The sequence below is a fragment of the Furipterus horrens genome, unplaced genomic scaffold (genome assembly GCF_987537825.1).
Source record: "Furipterus horrens unplaced genomic scaffold, mFurHor1.1.pri manual_scaffold_5, whole genome shotgun sequence".
In the NCBI taxonomy this organism is placed as follows: domain Eukaryota; kingdom Metazoa; phylum Chordata; class Mammalia; order Chiroptera; family Furipteridae; genus Furipterus; species Furipterus horrens.
In genome coordinates, this window is record NW_028327175.1 from 128,065,016 (window position 1) to 128,082,674 (window position 17,659).

A 17,659-nucleotide genomic window follows, 5' to 3' on the forward strand; every position below is an offset into this window, starting at 1 on the left:
GCAAGCTTCTGGGCTCCTGCAGCCTTGGTTTCCTCATCTGTGACATTTGTGGTATCAACAGTCCCCGCATCTGTAAATTTTCAATTAAATGAAATAATGTATGGAAAGGGCCTGGCTTAGGGCAGGAGCATAGTTGACCTTGGCTGTTATTACGGAAAAAGAGAGAGATTAACAGAATGAAAATCATCAGTAAAAATCTAAATTCTCAGAAGGAAGGAAATGGAGGCAAGGGCAAGGGTCTGAGACAGAGTGAAGAGGGCTTCCCCAAGCTTGCTGGGAAACCTCTGGTGTAACTTCATACTTGTTTGAAAAATAAATATGAAAAGGGAGTGGGTTTCCTCCCTATTTTATAGCAAGGTGAGATCAAACTCCTCGCTGTCAAGTTGAGTGAGCTCTCTAGAGAAGGTATTACCTAACTGAAAGTTATTTTTTTAATCTTTTTATAGGCAGTGGAGGTAAATGACTCCTTTTGAAATTAATTACAGCACCAGGACTGGCCCTGTTTTCAAGTCCCTCTCCAGCCTTATAAAAATGGAAGTTGGATTCCTCAGCAGGGCAGGAGAAAGAAAAGTTTTGTTTAACAAGGGATGATGGGCCATTTCTCATTCAGCCTCTTTGAGCAACAACCCCAGACCTCCATTTACAAAGCCTCAATGGGGAAATAATAATATGTTCCTGTTCTTCCAAGAGTTTCAAGTGTTGTGCAATATTAACTAATTAATTCTCCTATGTCAGCAGAGGAAATTGCTTCCAAAGGTTTCTGAGCACTCATGAAATGTAAATGAAGTCTTCACCTGACCTCTTCCAGGCTTAGAGCCTTCTGACTGCTATCTGTGCACCTGGAATAAATGCAGAACCTGCCTCCAAGACACTACATGGTCTGGCTGCTCCTCACTAACTCCCCACAGGGTTGGCTTCCAGCTCATTCCACTTTGAGGTTTGTGCACTGGCTGTTTCCTCTGCTTGGAATGCCCTTTCCCTAACTTGCTGCCAGACTCTCCTCAAAATGCAGGTCTCATCTCAGATGTCAACTGCTCAGAGTCCTCCCTGACCACTCTCTGAAGCACACTTGACTTGTCTCTGTCTCTTATTTTCCATGTAAAATTTATCACTGAGTTCAACTGCTTTCTGTGTGTGTTGTTCATTGCCACTTGAGCTAGAATGTGCACTGTAGGAAGACTTCTATTTGCTGTTTTTAGCACATTTTGCCATGCATGGCATATAATAGGTACTCAGTAATTTTTCTGATAAAGAAATGAAAGTAAGAGGAACTCGACCCATTTACCCTCACCCAACTGTAAAGTAATAATATGTTTCATGAATAGAATGCCCGTCTCTAAGATGCTTAAAACTCTTACAGACATTATTCCAGTAATAAGTTTGCCCCTGAACCTTCTTCCTTTGGTTTGAGTAGACTCAGAATGTCCTCAGGAGGTTAAATTCATGCCCTTCAAGGACAAACTACTGTCCCCAAAGTCCACATGTACTCCACAAGGCCCCCATTATTCAGCCTGCTTTGGAGGTTGGCAGTATGTCTCTGTTTGATAGCATGGGGAGTTGGGGACATGAGGTCATGGGTTACTGGGCTTTAGGAGTTGGAGCCCTGGTGATCTCTTCCAACTCCCTTGATGATGAGGAACCAAGATCAAGAGTGGAAAGGACTCACCAAATACAAGTCCATAATGAGACAGGATGAGAGCCCACATTCCTCTTGTTTTATTGGATCAAGAAATCCACCAGGAAAGGAGACCTGTCAGCTACTAACCACCTACTATGTGAAATGAAGGTAAAGTGTTATTGTATCCATTTTACAAATGAACAAACCAAGGCTCAGAGAGTTGAAGTTCATTTCTCCCAGGTCACTGATATGTGATGGCAAGAGACTGTATTTGAATTCAAGTCTGTCACACTTCAAATACTCTGCTATTTCAACTCTCTCTCTCTAAGAAGTAGGTTGATATTATAGTAAAGGTCATGTTGGCCAAAATTTCTCACAAAAGCTAACATATTTCTGACAATAACATTAAACCAAAACATACTTGCTTTATGTTAGACTCTGTGTATATCACCTCAGTTAACCCTCACAACAGTACTATGAGGTTGAGGCAGGTGAGCAAAGCTGCCTGGATTTACATCACAGTGCTTACAAGCTAGGTGAGCTTAGGCAGGGATTGTCTTTCTGTGCCTCAGTTTCCTCATCATAAAACGGGGGTAACAATATTACCTACCTCATAAGGGCATTGTGAGATTAAATTAGTTATTATGCATGAAGTGGTTAGAGCCATGCCTGGCACATAGTAAACATCAATAAATACTACCCATTATTACTCATCATCCTTAAACAGAGAAGGAAACATGCTCCAATGGGCCACACAAGTCTCCATGTAGGTGACCTGCAAGAACATCAAACTCAGGATGTTGAAATGCAGTTCTCTATCCCTTCTTCGCATCTCTGCCTGGGTTCTACACAGTTACCCAAACTGGAAGCCCCTGACATCCTCCTTCCTCCCTCCACTCCCTACATTCAAGTAGTCACCTAAAGTTAGGCATGTTCCTTTTTTTTTTTTTAATGAGTAAGCTTTTAATACAACTCAAGTATGTAAAATACCGTATACTGTAAAAGATCTAGAGAACTAGAGCTTCAAGTCTTGTTTTTAAAAAACCATTAAGCTTGATTGAAAAATCAAGTATAAAGAACTACACCAAGGCCATGGTGAGTCCATGGCATCTACACCCCAATTCCTTCATGCAGAACAGCAGTCTCAGTCAGTGGATATCACACTGATCTGTTGCATGTACACAAGCAGTATGTCCAGATTGGGGGGGGGGGGGGGCTGCGAGCTGCATCTGGGTTCCATTGTCACTGGGTATTCTCAAACTGGAACAGGACTCATAAGACCGAGAACCAACCAAACAAACAAAGAACAACAACAACAACAACAACAAACCACAGAATCAGCTGGCACAAAGTAAGCACTGTCCATGGTGGGGCCTTACAGCTTGATCTAATGGTGGTGACTTCTGTAATGCTCTCATGCATGACAGTCTCATCAACACGTCCTGGACATCTCACAGATCAGTCGCTTGAAGTATTCTGGAAGATCAGCATATTCATTTCCATAAGGGACAAGGTAAATCCTTTTGTCCAGCATGCTTTTGCAAAGTTTCTTGAACTTATCTGCATCTTGCTTTTAGTCAGCACGAAATGTTGTTAAGTCGGATTTATGGTAGATGGCCTCCAGAAAAAGGGCTTGGAAAGTTGTGTCATCCCTAGTCTGGCACAGCCCAGGAAAAGAAATGACTTGTTTTCAAAGTCTCTGAATCTGTCTCATAACTTGAGTGTTCCTGAGCACATTCTGATACCCAATTGGATGAAAGGACATGCTGCTACGGTTGGTGTAGACATAATACAAAACACATTCAGCTTCCACTTCACTTGAGACCGCTTTAGGACATTTCTTCATCAGTAAAGTCAAAGGATTCAAGTTGTTTTCCCTGATTTGCTGCATACAATTCCAGGAGACTGCAGAGATTTCAGTCAATACCAGGGCTTCATTCTCCATCAGGTGGAGAACTTATTGAAGTAACTCTTTTCCAGAGTCTTCCATCTTTGACACAAAGCCATGGAATTCTGCATATATAAAGACCTTGGATCTTAGGGCTTCAACAGCACTAACATGAGTAGAGAGTTTCTGAAAATGGTCAAGAACAACATAAACAGGATTCTTGTCGTCACAGAGACATCTGTGAAAATGGTCATGGTCCACATGAATTAGAAGTGCAGCATCAAGTGTTGGAAGTCCTAGCCACAGCAATCAGACAAGACAAAGAAATAAAAGGCATCCAAATTGGGAAAGAAGAAGTAAAACTATCACTATTTGCAGAAGACATGATAGTATACCTAGAAAACCCTATAAAATCCACTAAAAGACTACTTGATATAATAAGTGAATTTGGCAAAATAGCAGGGTACAAAATAAATATACAGAAATCTAAGGCATTTCTGTACACCAACAATAAAATATCAGAGACAGAGGCAAAAAAGAAAATACCATTTACTATAGCAACAAGAAAAATAAAGTACCTAGGAATAAACTTAACCAAAGAGATAAAAGGCCTGTACACTGAAAATTATGCAACATTGAAGAAAGAAATTAAGGAAGATACAAATAAATGGAAGCAAATACCATGTTCTTGGATGGGAAGAATCAACATCATCAAAATGGCCATACTACCCAAACCAATTTATAAATTCAATGCAATCCCTATTAAAATACCAATGACATATTTCACTGACCTAGAACAAATCCTCCAAAAATTCATATGGAAACAAAAAAGACCCCGAATAGCAAAAGCAATCTTGAGACAGAAGAACACAGCAGGAGGAATCACAATACCAGACATCAAACAATACTACAAAGCCACTGTGATCAAAAGAGTCTGGTACTGGCATAAGAACAGACATATAGATCAGTGGAACAGAATAGAGAGTCCAGAAATAAACCCAGGCCTCTATGGTCAACTAATCTTTGATAAAGGAGGAAGGAACATAAAATGGAATGAGAAGAGCCTCTTTAACAAATGGTGCTGGGAGAACTGGACAGGGACGTGCAAAAAAAAATGAAACTAGACCACCAACTTACACCACACACGAGAATAAATTCAAGATGGATTAAAGACTTAAATGTAAGCCGTGATACCATAAAAGTCCTAGAGGAAAACATAGGCAGGAAAATTTCAGATATCACACGTAACAATCTCTTCACGGCTACATCTCCTAAGGCAAGAGAAATAAAGGAAAAAATAAACAAATGGGACTACATCAAACTAAAGAGTTTCTGCTCAGCAAAAGAAAACATCAGCAAGATGAAAAGGAAACCAACCATATGGGAAAACATATTTGTCAATGATATCACAGACAGGGGACTGATCTCCAAAATATATAAAGAGCTTATACAACTCAACATCAAGAAAACAAACAACCCAATTAAAAAATGGGCAAAGGACCTGAACAAACACTTCTCCAAAGAGGACATACAGAAGGTCCATAGGCACATGAAAAAATGCTCAACATCATTGGCCATCAGAGAGATGCAAGTAAAAACCACAATAAGATACCACTTTACACCTGTCAGAATGGCCATCATCAACAAATCAACAAACAACAAATGCTGGCGAGGATGTGGAGAAACAGGAACCCTACTGCACTGTTGGTGGGAATGCAGACTGGTGCGGCCACTATGGAAAACAGTATGGAATTACCTCAAAAAACTAAAAATGGAACTGCCATTTGAGCCAGTGATTCCACTGCTAGGATTATACCCAAAAAACCCTAAAACCCTAATTCAAGAGAACTTATGCACCCATATGTTCATAGCAGCCCTGTTTACAATAGCTAAGTGCTGGAAACAGCCTAAGTGCCCATCTGTAGATGAGTGGATCAAAAAACGGTGGTACGTCTACACAATGGAATACTATGTAGCAGAAAGAAAGAAGGAACTCCTGCCATTTGCGACAACATGGATGGAACTAGAGAGAATTATGCTTAGTGAAATAAGCCAGGCAAAGAAAGCAAAATACCATACGATATCACCTACAACCCTTTGTAGGCAACTCTCTGCTTCTCTCTTGCTCCTTTTAGGATTCTCTCTTTATCTTTCAGCTTTGGCATTTTAATCATAATGTGTCTTGGTGTGGTCCCCTCTGGGTCTAGCTCACCTGGGACTCTGTGATTCCTGGACTTGTATGTCTATTTCCTTCAAATAACTTGGGAAGTTTTCCTCCATTATCTTTTCACAAAAGTTTTTAATTTCTTGCTCTTCCTCTTCTCTTTCTGGCACCCCCATGACTTGAACATTGGCACATTTAAAGTTGTCCTAGAGGTTCCCAAGAATCTCATTTTTTTCAATTATAGTTCCCTCATTCTGTATTGCTTGACTGTTTTTTTTTCCTTATGTTCAAAATCATTTATTTGAACCCCAATTTCCTTCCCTTCACCATTGCTTTTGTGTGGATTTTCCTTCATTTCACTTCTTCTCTTATGCATTTGTCATACTCAAGCATATCTGTCAAGCCTGTGAGCATCTTTATCACCAGTGTTTTGAATTCTGCATCTGTTAGTTTGTCTGTCTCATCTGTTAGGTTGGCTATCTCCTCATCACTTAGTTCTCCCACTGGAACCTTGATCTGTTCCCTCTTTTGGGCCATACTTCCCTGTCTCCTCATCTTGACCAGCTCCTGTATTTGTTTGCCTCTGTGTCTTAGGTAGAGCTGTCACTCCTGTTATGTTGTAAAGGGTGAAGCCTTAGGGTTTCATCAATACAGGGAAACCCGTTTCACTACGTTGTGGCACTGTATGTGGGGGAGGGGTCTTAGAGGGAACAACGTTGCTTGCTTGGCACTCTCCCCTTTTCCAGGCACTTCTCCAACTTTCATATGGGACTGGTGTCCCTCTAGCTGTTGCCCTGGCCATCGTTCCCAGGGTGGGTGGGTCTTGGATGTTGTAAGACCATGGGGACCCTTAAACAAGCAGACTCTGCTGAGAGACTGGCAGTTTCTGCCTCTGCCCCAACCCCCACTGGTTTGCAGTTAGAAGCAATGAGACTTGATTATCCCCGGTGCTGGGACCATGAGTTGTGGGGGCTGGTGAGGAGCTGGAAACACTCCCCAGGTGCCCCTCCTGACTTTTTAAAATGTGTAACTGTGCTTGCTGCTGCCGCTTCTGCCACTGCTGCCACCAACACACCACATCCTCTTCACACCAGCTCCACTCCTCCTACCTGTCTCGATGAGTATTTCTTCTTTATATCCTTGTTTGCTGGACTTCCATCCTGTTTGATTTTCTGGAACTTCTTGTTATTTCTAGTTTTGAGGTAGTATTCCTTCTTAGTTGAGGGGGGAGATGCAGTGTGTCTGTCTAGGCAGAAGTCACAAGTCTTAGCTGGAAGTCTCAGCTGGAAGTCTCTGCCGGAAGTCTCATGTGACTGATAGTCCTATTTTTATTTCTTAAGCAATCTCCATACTATATTCTATAGTGTGACCGGTTTAAAATCAGATCATGTTACACCCCTCCTGAAGACCCTGCAACACCTGCAAATAAAATCCAAACTCTTTGTCATGACTTACAGAAGCTTGTATGATCTGATCACCTCTCCTCCCTTGTTTCCTCTTGCTCAGTCTATTGCAGTCACACTGGCTTCCCCACTGTTTCTCAAGCAAACCAGACTTGATTTCTCCTCAGGCCGCTGCACCTCCTGTCTCCTTCGGCTTGGGAGCCCTTCCCCAAGATCTTCTCTAGGGTCCTTTCTTCTTGCCATTCAGGTATCAGCTCAAACATCCCTTCCTCAAAGCAGCCTTCCCCTGACCACTCAGTTCAGTGTTGCTCCTCTGACATCACTTATTTGTTAATGAATCCTTTCAGAACTGATTCAATATCAACTCAGTTGTTCCTTTCTGAAAGTTTCCACAGAAGAGCATGCATTTGTCATCATCGTCATCATCACAACTATCATTATCACTGTTAAGATTTATTAAGCACTGTACTTACTATGTATTAGATGCTTTCTAAGAGCTTTACATGTATTATTTTATTAATTCTCACAACTCAGACTTCTCGCCAAGATGGAGGCATAGACAGACATGCTGTGTCTCCTTCCACAACTAAGAAGGAATACAACTACCTCAAAACTAGAAACAACAAAAAGTTCCAGAAAATCAAAGTGCATGGAGGTCCAGCAAAAAAGGATATAAAGAAGAAATACTCATCCAGACAGGTAGGAGGGATGGAACCCAGGTGGAGAGGACACAGCACCAGGCCAGCAGAAAGTGCAGTTACAAGTTTTAAAAAGTCAGAAGGTACACCTGGGGAGTGTTCCCAGCTCCTCACCAGAGAAGCTCACTGTCCCAGCTCCGGGGAAAATCAAGCCTCATTGCTTTTGACTGTGAAAACCAGTGGGGGTTGAGACAGAGGCAGAAACTGCCAGTCTCAGCAGAGTCTGCTTGTTTAAAGGGCCCCCACAGACCTAGAACATCTGCAGACCCACCACTCTGGGAACGATGGCCAGGGCAGCAGCTAGAGGGGCGCCAGTCCAGTGCGGAAGTGGGAGAAGTGCCTGGAAAAGGGGCAAGGGCTGGGTAATCAGCATTGTTCCTTCCCTCCCCTATACAGTGCCACAAGGTGGTGAAACAGGTCGCCCATTACTGACGAATCCCTAAGGCTCTGCCCCTTACAACATAGTAGGAACGACAGGTCTCCCTGGGACACGGAAGCAAACAGACACAGGAGGCTTCCAGCCAAGATGGAGTCCTAGACTGACACGCCTCGTCTCCCTCCACAACTAAGAAGGAATACAGCTACCGCAAAACCAGAAATAACCAGAAGTTCCAGAAAATAAATGGAAGTCCAACATATGAAGTTGTAAAGAAGTAGTGCTCATCAGGCAGGTAGGAGGGGCAAAGCCGGGAGGAGAGGTCAAGCTGTAGTGTCCGCGGCAGCAGCAGTGATAGCGGCAGGACAATGGTAAGCACAGACACCCATATTTAAGGGGAGGCGAGAAGCACCTGGGGAGCACCCCTGGCTGCAAACCAGACCCATCAGCTTGCTATTCCAAAGCCAGGGAAGACAGACCCCCATTGCCTTGAACTGTGAGGCCCGGTGGGGGTGGGGATGAAGGAGGAGGCTCCCGGTCTCTCAGCTGCGAGTGAACAGCAGGAATTCATCTTGGACCCCCATCCTCGCAGAAAATGCCCGGTTGTGACGAATGCACAGGGCTCCCTCCGCCCCCAATGGCGTAAGAGGTGTGACAGCCCTGACCAGGAAGCAAAGGTAAACACAAAACTGTTCAGAATGGCACAGATCATGATAGAGATCCCAGTAACACAGCTGAGCAGACAGCATATTTCTAATCTAATGAAGCAGCAGATAGAAAATCTTTCTGAGACACGGTTCAGAACTTTGCTTATAAAAAGCCCTTACAGACCTAACAGCAGATCTTAAGCAAGACAGGGAAGGCTAGTCCTGCTGAAATGAACAAAAACACATACGAAACTAGTGGCGAGGGCAAGAAAACCAGAGATCAAATCAACAAATTGGAACATGGGGAGGAACAAACAGTTAACCAGTGCAGAAAGAGGAAACTAGAAGTGAGGAAAATGAGAAGAGGCTCAGAAACGTATTGGACAGCTATAAGCGGGCCAACATTTGAATCATAGAGTTGCCAGAAGGTGAAGAAGAAGAACTAGAAATTGAAAAATTATGTGAAAAAATAATGACGCAGAACTTCCCTAACTTGGGGAAGGAGGTAGACTTACAGGTTCAGGAAGCACAGAGAGTTCCAAATAAACTGGACCCAGGAAGAACCACACCAAGACACAGTATAATCAAAATGTCAAAAATTATGGATAAAGAGAGAATCTTAAAAGCAGCAAGAGAGAAGAAGAGAATTATGTACAAAGGGTCCCAATTAAACTATCAGCTGATTTCTCAAAGGAGACTCTGCAGGCAAGAAGGGACTGGCAAGAAATTTTCAAAGTAATGAAAATAAAAAATCTACAGCCATGATTTCTCTATCCAGCAAAGCTGTCATTCAGAATAGAAGGGCAGAGAAAGTGCTTCCAGGACAAAGTAAAACTGAAGGAGTTCATCACATCCAAACCACTGTTATACGAGATGTTAAAGGGACTTATTTAGGAGAAAGGATCAAAACTATGAACATTAAAATGAAAGCTGTATCACAACAACCAACAACAGAAGCTAGAGAACTGAAACAAAGGCAAACTAAGTAGGCAATGAGAGTGTGAAAAGAATTATAGGTATGGAAACATTATGGGGGGAGGTCAGCAGGGAGAGGGAAGGGGGAAGGCAGGGCGATGGTACAGGTATTAGGAAGCATAGTAGGAGGGAGTGGAGTAGATAGGAATTGTTGAGAAGAACTTTATGCACAACCAATGGGCATGGACTAAGGGGGGGCATACAACTGGAGGGAGGGATGTCACTAGGTGGAGGAGAACAAAGGGAAAAGAAATTGGGACAACTGTAACTGCATAATCAAAGCATATTTTTAAAAAATTCTCACAAGTCTATGACCAGTACTGTTATTACTTCACATAAAGGAAAACTGAGGCACAGGTGAAGTGTCCAGGGCCACTCAGTTGTTGATGGGCAAACCCACAGGACTGTGAGCACCCAAAAGGTAGAAAACATGACTTAATTTATTCCCTGCCAAGTATTATATTGAGCACCAGTAGTGAACCCTGTGCTAAGTACATGGGACACAGTGGGCTCTCCATAATGATTTTTGTTGTTGTTGCTGTTTTAAGTGAATAAATGAAAGACTGAATGAAGGAAGAAATGGTTTCTGTATTCTAGCTGCCAGCAGCTGCTCTACTTCACAGTTTTCTAAGTCCAAAATATTTAAAAGAAAAAACGCTGTTATCTTTATTTGGTAAAGAAAAATTCCACCAGAAAGAAATTGGATCTAGAATATTGTTCAATGCTTCAATATCTTTGATGTTTCTTTGCTTTGAAGATCTGTCCATTGTTAACTATGGGGTATTAAAGTCCCCTACAATGAGTGCGTTGCTGTTTACCAGGGTTATATCTTCTTGATGAATTGCTCCCTTAAGTATTATGAAATGTCCTTCTTTGTCTCTTTATGGCCTTTGCTGTGAAATCTATTTTGTCTGATGTAAGTATTGCTACTCCAGCTTTCATTTTTTCATGTCCATTTGCTTAGAATACTTTTTCCATCCCTTCACTTTCAGTCTGTGTAGATCTTTTGTTCTGAGGTGGGTGTCTTGTAGACAGCATATATGTGGGTCATGTTTTCATATCCATTTAGCTACCCTGTGTCTTTTTATTGGAGCATTTAATTCATTTACATTTAAGGTTACATTTACACAATAAAATACTATGCAGCAGAAAGAAGGAAGGAGCTCCTACCATTTGCAAAATGAATGGAACTTGAGAGTATTATGCTTAGTATAATAAGCCAGGCAGCAAAAGACAAATACCATATGATATCACCTAATACAAGAAACTAAGGAACAACAGAAACAAATGAGCAAAATAGAACCAGAGGCATGTAAACAAGGAGAAGACTGACAGTGACCAGAGTGGTGGGGGTAGGGAGGAAAAGAGGGGAGTGAAGGGAAAGGGTCTAGTCAAGGAACTAGTATAAATGACCCATGGACATGGACAACGGGGTGGGGATTTATTGTAAGAGAAGGGGTGGGTGGAATGAGGTGGAGGAGCAACAGGGAAAAAGTGGGACAGCTGTAATAGAAAAACAATAAATAAATAAATAAATAAAAAGAAATTGGATTTTGAAATGAAAGAGAAGGGTCTCTCTGCCCTGGGAAGGGTTTGTGCTTTCATTATTGGTGTTTGAACAAGGGTTATTAAAACCATACATAGAAAAGGCTAACATAGATCTATAGCTATGAATTCTTTTTTGTTTTTACTTTCTACTGAATATATGTTCAAGAGATTAATGTTTCTTATGACCAGAAGTGTATGGTGTGGCAGAATCTTTTATTTGTAGTTATCTGGTACTTGAAAGAGGTTATGTGATTTACATGGTAGTTGTTTAAGGAAAAGTCCATGGACCCTGGAGAGCTGATCAAATGTGTACAGTTTAGGGTCCCAGAAACTGATAGGGATTAGGTGGGATAGTGTGACATCCTGTATGAGAAGCCCTGTTTCTGGGCTGGAGATGCAGGGCAGAAGCCCAAGTAGCTGGTGGGCCCCACCAGGAAGAACAGGGAACCTTGCCCATTTCTGTCATGAACATGCACTCCTTTTTTTTTTTTTTTTTTTTTTTTTTTTGAGAGAGAGCGAGAGAGAGAGACAAAGAGCTTTGGTGTTTTATTTTCTGGGTCTCAAACAGTGTGAAGTGCCACCTTGTTAATATAATGGAAGAAGTATCCACTCATGGAGCTTCATTTGGGAGATAGATGCAAACAGCAGGCAATGACAACTGCTATGAAGAATATGAGTAATGGGAAAGGGTGGCAGGGAGTCGGGGAGCCTCATCCCTGAGAAGCTCCCCGAACACAGTCTGATGGAGGACCATTCCAGGCTGAGGAGCTGGCAAGGCCTGTGTGGTCACTAGGGGGTGATCAAGTCAAGGAGGCAGGAGAGAGAAGCAAAGACACAGGGCCTGATTTATGTCTATGTGAAGTTACAATCAATAAAAAGAGTAAGCTCAAGTGTCAGCTACTTAGAGCTTCTGTTCACACACAGACCAGTCTCAGGCACAGGTGCTTGGGAACAACAGGTGGAGCAGCAGTCAACAGTAGGTATAGGTGAGAGCCTACACATTGTTAAGGCAGCAATGTCCTTCAGCAAGCTAGCGACTCCTCTGAAATTAGGATAAAACAGAGAGTGTGGCGGGGACCATTATTTGTACATCAAATAGAAGGATGCCCAGATAGGAAGGACTGCAGGACATCCCCAGCCAGTCCAACATTTTTTTTCAGGACCCCACTCTGAAATACATCACCTTCCTCATCACACCTTCTGCACAACTCAATGCCCTGGAACCCCAAGGTGAGCCTGTATTTCTAAGCTGGACAGTTCAGTAGGTACATGGATCTTCATGGGAGGCAGACACTCAATTTCCCATAATGATGCTAACTCCACTCACTGTGTACCAGTAAAATAGCACGTGGAAAAGGAGCATATTCAAGAATCTGGTGTTTGCACTAGGAACACATTATGAACAGCATTTCCAATAAAAACAATGAAAATGTTTATATTATATCTAAAAATTTTTTTCTGCTATAATAAATGCTGTATTTCTTTGAAACAAGCTACAAAGATAAGAAATGTTATGTTCAATCTGTACATTCTCTCTGCAGCATTAGCATGGAAGACTTTGATGTTTAAAATGGATAATCATAGATGTGAATTTCCTGATCATCTCTGAAATTTGCTCAGACAAATTTTTTGAGCAATTTCCATTGTATTTTATTCCACCGTCCTGATCCTGGTGATCAAAGAAGGTGTGAACACCAGTCCTCATCCCCACATCCCAGACTTTTACACTTTTGTCAGACAAACTGGAAACAAGGTGAGTGTTGTTAAGAGAAAATGCCATGTTCAGCACCCAGAACACGTGGCAATTCAGCTTGTCAGCTAAGTTGTCATGTTGTACAGCATAGATCATGATACAGCCATTATCTGAGGCAGTGATGAGGAGCTGAGAATCCAGGGAGAAGGTCAAGAAGCAAATGGGCATGGTGTGACCTTCCAGTGTATGCAGTAGTTTACCTGTTGCAATATCAAAAATATTGATGATGAGACTTCCAGCCAAGATGGGGGCCTAGACTGACATGTTCTGTCTCCCTCCACAACTAAGAAGGACTAAAACTACCACAAAATTAGAAATAACCAGAAGTTCCAGAAAATAAAGCTGCATGGAAGTCCAACATATGAAGTTATAAACAAGTGGTGCTCATCCAGACGGGTAAAAGGGGTGAAGTCAAGGTAGAGAGGTCAAGCTGTACTGGTGGTGGCAGCAGCAGGGACAGTGGCAGGAGGGCGGTAAGCACAGACACCCATATTTAAGGGGAGACGAGAAGTGCCTGGGAGCACCCCCAGCTACAGACCAAACCTGTCAGCTCGTGATTCCAACACTGGGGAAGGCAGACCCCCATTGCCTCGAACTGTGAGGCCCAGAGGGTGTGGGGTCAGAAGAGGAGGCTCCCAGTCTCTCAGCAGAGAGAGAACAGCAGGAATCCATGTTGGACCACCACCCCTACACAAAGTGCCACAGTGTGGTAAGAAGGGTTGCCTGGTAGTGATGAGTACACAGGGCTCCACCCCCTATAGTGTAGGAGGTGTGACAGCCCGACCCAAGAAGCAAAAATCTGCCAGGATGGCAGGGATAATGGTAGAGATCCCAATCACACAGCCGACCAGAAAGCAAATACATGAATTAACAGACAAACAGATAGATAACCTATCTGAGGCTCAGTTCAAAGCTATAGTTATAAGACAGCTTACAGAAATAACAGCAGGACTTAATCAAGATGGGGAAGAAATGAAGGCTAGTCTCACTGAAATGAATGAAAACATATACAAAACAAGTGGTGAGGACAAGAAAAATAGGGATCAAATCAACAAATCGGAACATAGGGAAGGAACAAACAGTCAACCAGTGCAGAAAGAGGAAACAAAAAGTGAGGAAAATGAGGAGAGGCTCAGAAACTACTGGGACAACTATAAGAAAGCGAACATCTGAATTATAGGTTGCCAGAAGGTGAAGAAGAAGAACTAGAAATTGAAAAATTATGTGAAAAATAATGAAGCAGAACTTCCCTAACTTGGGGAAGGAGGTAGACTTACAGGTTCAGGAAGCACAGAGAGTTCCAAATAAACTGGACCCAGGGAGAACCACACCAAGACACATTATAATCAAAATGTCAAAAATTAAAGAGAGAATCTTAAAAGCAGCAAGAGAGAAGAAGAGAATTATGTACAAAGGGTCCCAATTAAACTATCAGCTGATTTCTCAAAGGAGACTCTGCAGGCAAGAAGGGACTGGCAAGAAATTTTCAAAGTAATGAAAATAAAAAATCTACAGCCATGATTTCTCTATCCAGCAAAGCTGTCATTCAGAATAGAAGGGCAGAGAAAGTGCTTCCAGGACAAAGTAAAACTGAAGGAGTTCATCACATCCAAACCACTGTTATATGAGATGTTAACGAGACTTGTTTAAAAGAAGGGGAATCAAAACTATGAATATTAAAATGAAAACTGTATCACAACAACCAACAACAGAAGCTAGAAAATCAATATAAAGGCAAACTAAGTAGGCAATGAAAGTGGAAAAAGATTTATAGGTATGGGGAACATTATGGGGGGAGGTCAGAAGAGAGGGGGAAGGGGGAAAGGGAGGGAGATAATGCAGGAATTAAGAAGCATAGTAAGAGGGAATGGAGTAGACAAGAAGATGTTGAGAAGAACTATATGCACAACCAATGGGCATGGACTAAGGGAGTGGGACAGCTGGAGGGAGTGGGTGTCACTGGGTGGAGGGGAGCAGAGGGAAAAGAAATTGGGACAACTGTAACAGCATAATCAATAAAACATATTTTTTAAAAATTTTCATTCCAAAAAAACATATATATTGATGATTCTCTCTATGGCTCCATTAGCCAAATACTTCCCATCAGGACTATATGCAATAGTAAGAATGAATTTTCCTTTTGTGTTCAAAGAATATTCTTTTTTTCCACTTTTCATACTAAAAATGTTTACTTTCCCCACAGGAGTTCCTGGTGCCAGATACTGGGAATCAGGAGAAAAGGCCAAAGTACAGGTATCCACAGATCCTGCATCTATAGACTTGATCTGTTCACCATTTTCCAAGTCCCAGAGACAAATATGAATGTCAAGAGAACTGGATACAGCAATGGGCAGGGTGTGACTAATGTCCACAGACAACACACCTAGCTGATGATGTCCATCCAGATTCCACTGCAGGACAAGCCTCTCACACCATTTCCAGACCTTTGCCAGGTTGTCCACAGACCTCATAACCTCTGTCTCAGAGTTTTCTTTCTTGTTTGTTTCCCATGCCACTGACCAAATTGCATAATCATGGGCTTGCTCTTATTTGAAAAGAATACTATACTGGTTGGTCATTTCCTTAGCCAAGGATGAAGGGCTAAAAGCCAGACAGCTCGCCTCACTGTCCCATCACATATCCCAGGCACACATCTTGAACATGCACTTTTATGAAATCAGAATCACCTTATTATTTAAGTCTTATTTTTCAAAGCATAAAAATGAAAGCAATGCACAAACTCACTTATAATACAGATACATAATTTAAAATAAATTGGTAGAAAATTAAGTCCATGAGTTCATAAAATAATAATACTCATACACCTACATTAAGAACACAAGGATAGCTTAACATCAATTATCTATCACTATAACCCATTACATCAAACAATTAAAGGAGAAATTTCATAAGAAATGTTCTAATTACCAAGTATGTATTATTTCTAATAATAATTAAGTAAACTTTGGGCAATATGAGATTATGGAATGTTAGTCCAATAAATATGGTATCTATTAACTATACAGTGAAAATAATCCAAGCCAGAAAATATCATAAATGGATCTAGTTTTGTGGGTAAGGGTAACAAGGGAGATACTGAAGGCAGAGAGACTTTTTAAAAAATTATTACAATAATCCAATCAAGAGGTAATAAGAAACTGAGCTTGGACAGAGGTCTGGCCAGAGAAAAAATTGTTAGTGATATCTTGAATAAACCAACAGAATTTGGTAACTATATTCCATATTGGTTGGATGGTTATACTGATAGGGTATGTAGTGAAGCGGGTATTGCAGGAAAGATAAGGTTGAGTTTAGTTAAGCTGATTTTGAAATATCCACAGAAAACTCAAAGTGGTGGGAAATACAGACCAGAAGCATCAAATAAAAGGTAAGTCAACTAAAACATTAATAGAGAAATCATTCGTGGAGAGATGACAATTGGAGCTACAAGAGTAAATGAGGTCATCCAGGGAGAATGTGTGGCCTTGCAAGGACAGTCAAGATGGAACGTTAGAAAATGCTGACATTTAAGGGCCGGAGAGAGGACAGGAATCAGCAAGAAGCTTAAGTAGTTGCTGCAGAGCCCTAGTGTGCTGAGCCACAAAGCCAGGAAAGAGTTCCAAAGAGGATGAGAGAGCCAGCAGTCTGGGATGCCAAACTGGGTTAAATGGGAGGAACAGCCAGCAACAGGACCTCCAGGTCATTGGGGAAACCAGCTCAGTGACATGTTGGGGTTGCTTGGAAGCTTCTTGACATCTATTGATTAAGCAGAGGTAAGAAGTAGGTGCACTAAAGAATCTAAAGTATTTTTTCATTAAAGTGAGTAAGAGCTTAAACCTGAGGATCAGATAACATGGAGTCAAATTCCAGCTCTCTGAGCTTCACTTTTGTCTTATATGGAAAATAGGGTGATACTAGTAACAACTACATAGGATTTATTGTAATAATTCATATAATTCATCTCAGGGGCTTACAGCATAGTTTTATGAATAAAATAGATGAGGAGACTATTTGCTGAGAAAGGGCAGGAAGTAGGAGGAAAAAGCAGAAATAGCTATGTGCATTTAAATAGACAACTTCTCATAGCTTAAAAAAAATAAAAAGATAACCAGGAGGCATTAAGAGTCAAGCTGAGATCAACTGATAATGAACCTAACCAACACACATAGGCTAGTTGTCCCTGCAATACCCAGCCACTGAACAACAGGATGGGAGTAGAACAAATGAATTGTTGGGAGCATTCTGGTTTGAGGAGTGGTAAACGTGAAAATAATCTATTGTGGAAAACAGACAGCATCTCTGAGCAAAGTAGGGAGATCCCACCAGATTTGAAGGATGGGTCAGAGTCATGGGAATGAGGGTCAGAGTAGGACAAAGATAAAGTTTTTTCTAAAACATCCAGAAATGAAGAGCTTGAGACAGACTGAGAGATTCAGAGACCTGGGCATCTCACCAGCCATTTTTCTTCTGTTTTTTATTTCTTCTACATTCACTCTCTTACTGATGTATATGAATGGTTAAAACCTAAAAGACTGGTCATATAGAGTATTGGTAAGGATGTGGAGAAAACAGAGCTCTCATATACTGCT

At 41.6% G+C, this 17,659-nt stretch overlaps 2 pseudogenes; both read right to left on the reverse strand.

The window, feature by feature from the left end:
* Positions 1-3,050: 3,050 nt before the first annotated feature.
* On the reverse strand, positions 3,051-7,336 carry LOC150009783 (protein FAM118B pseudogene; annotated as a pseudogene).
* Positions 7,337-12,882: 5,546 nt separating this feature from the next.
* LOC150009784 (uncharacterized) lies at positions 12,883-15,649 on the reverse strand (annotated as a pseudogene).
* Positions 15,650-17,659: the final 2,010 nt, after the last annotated feature.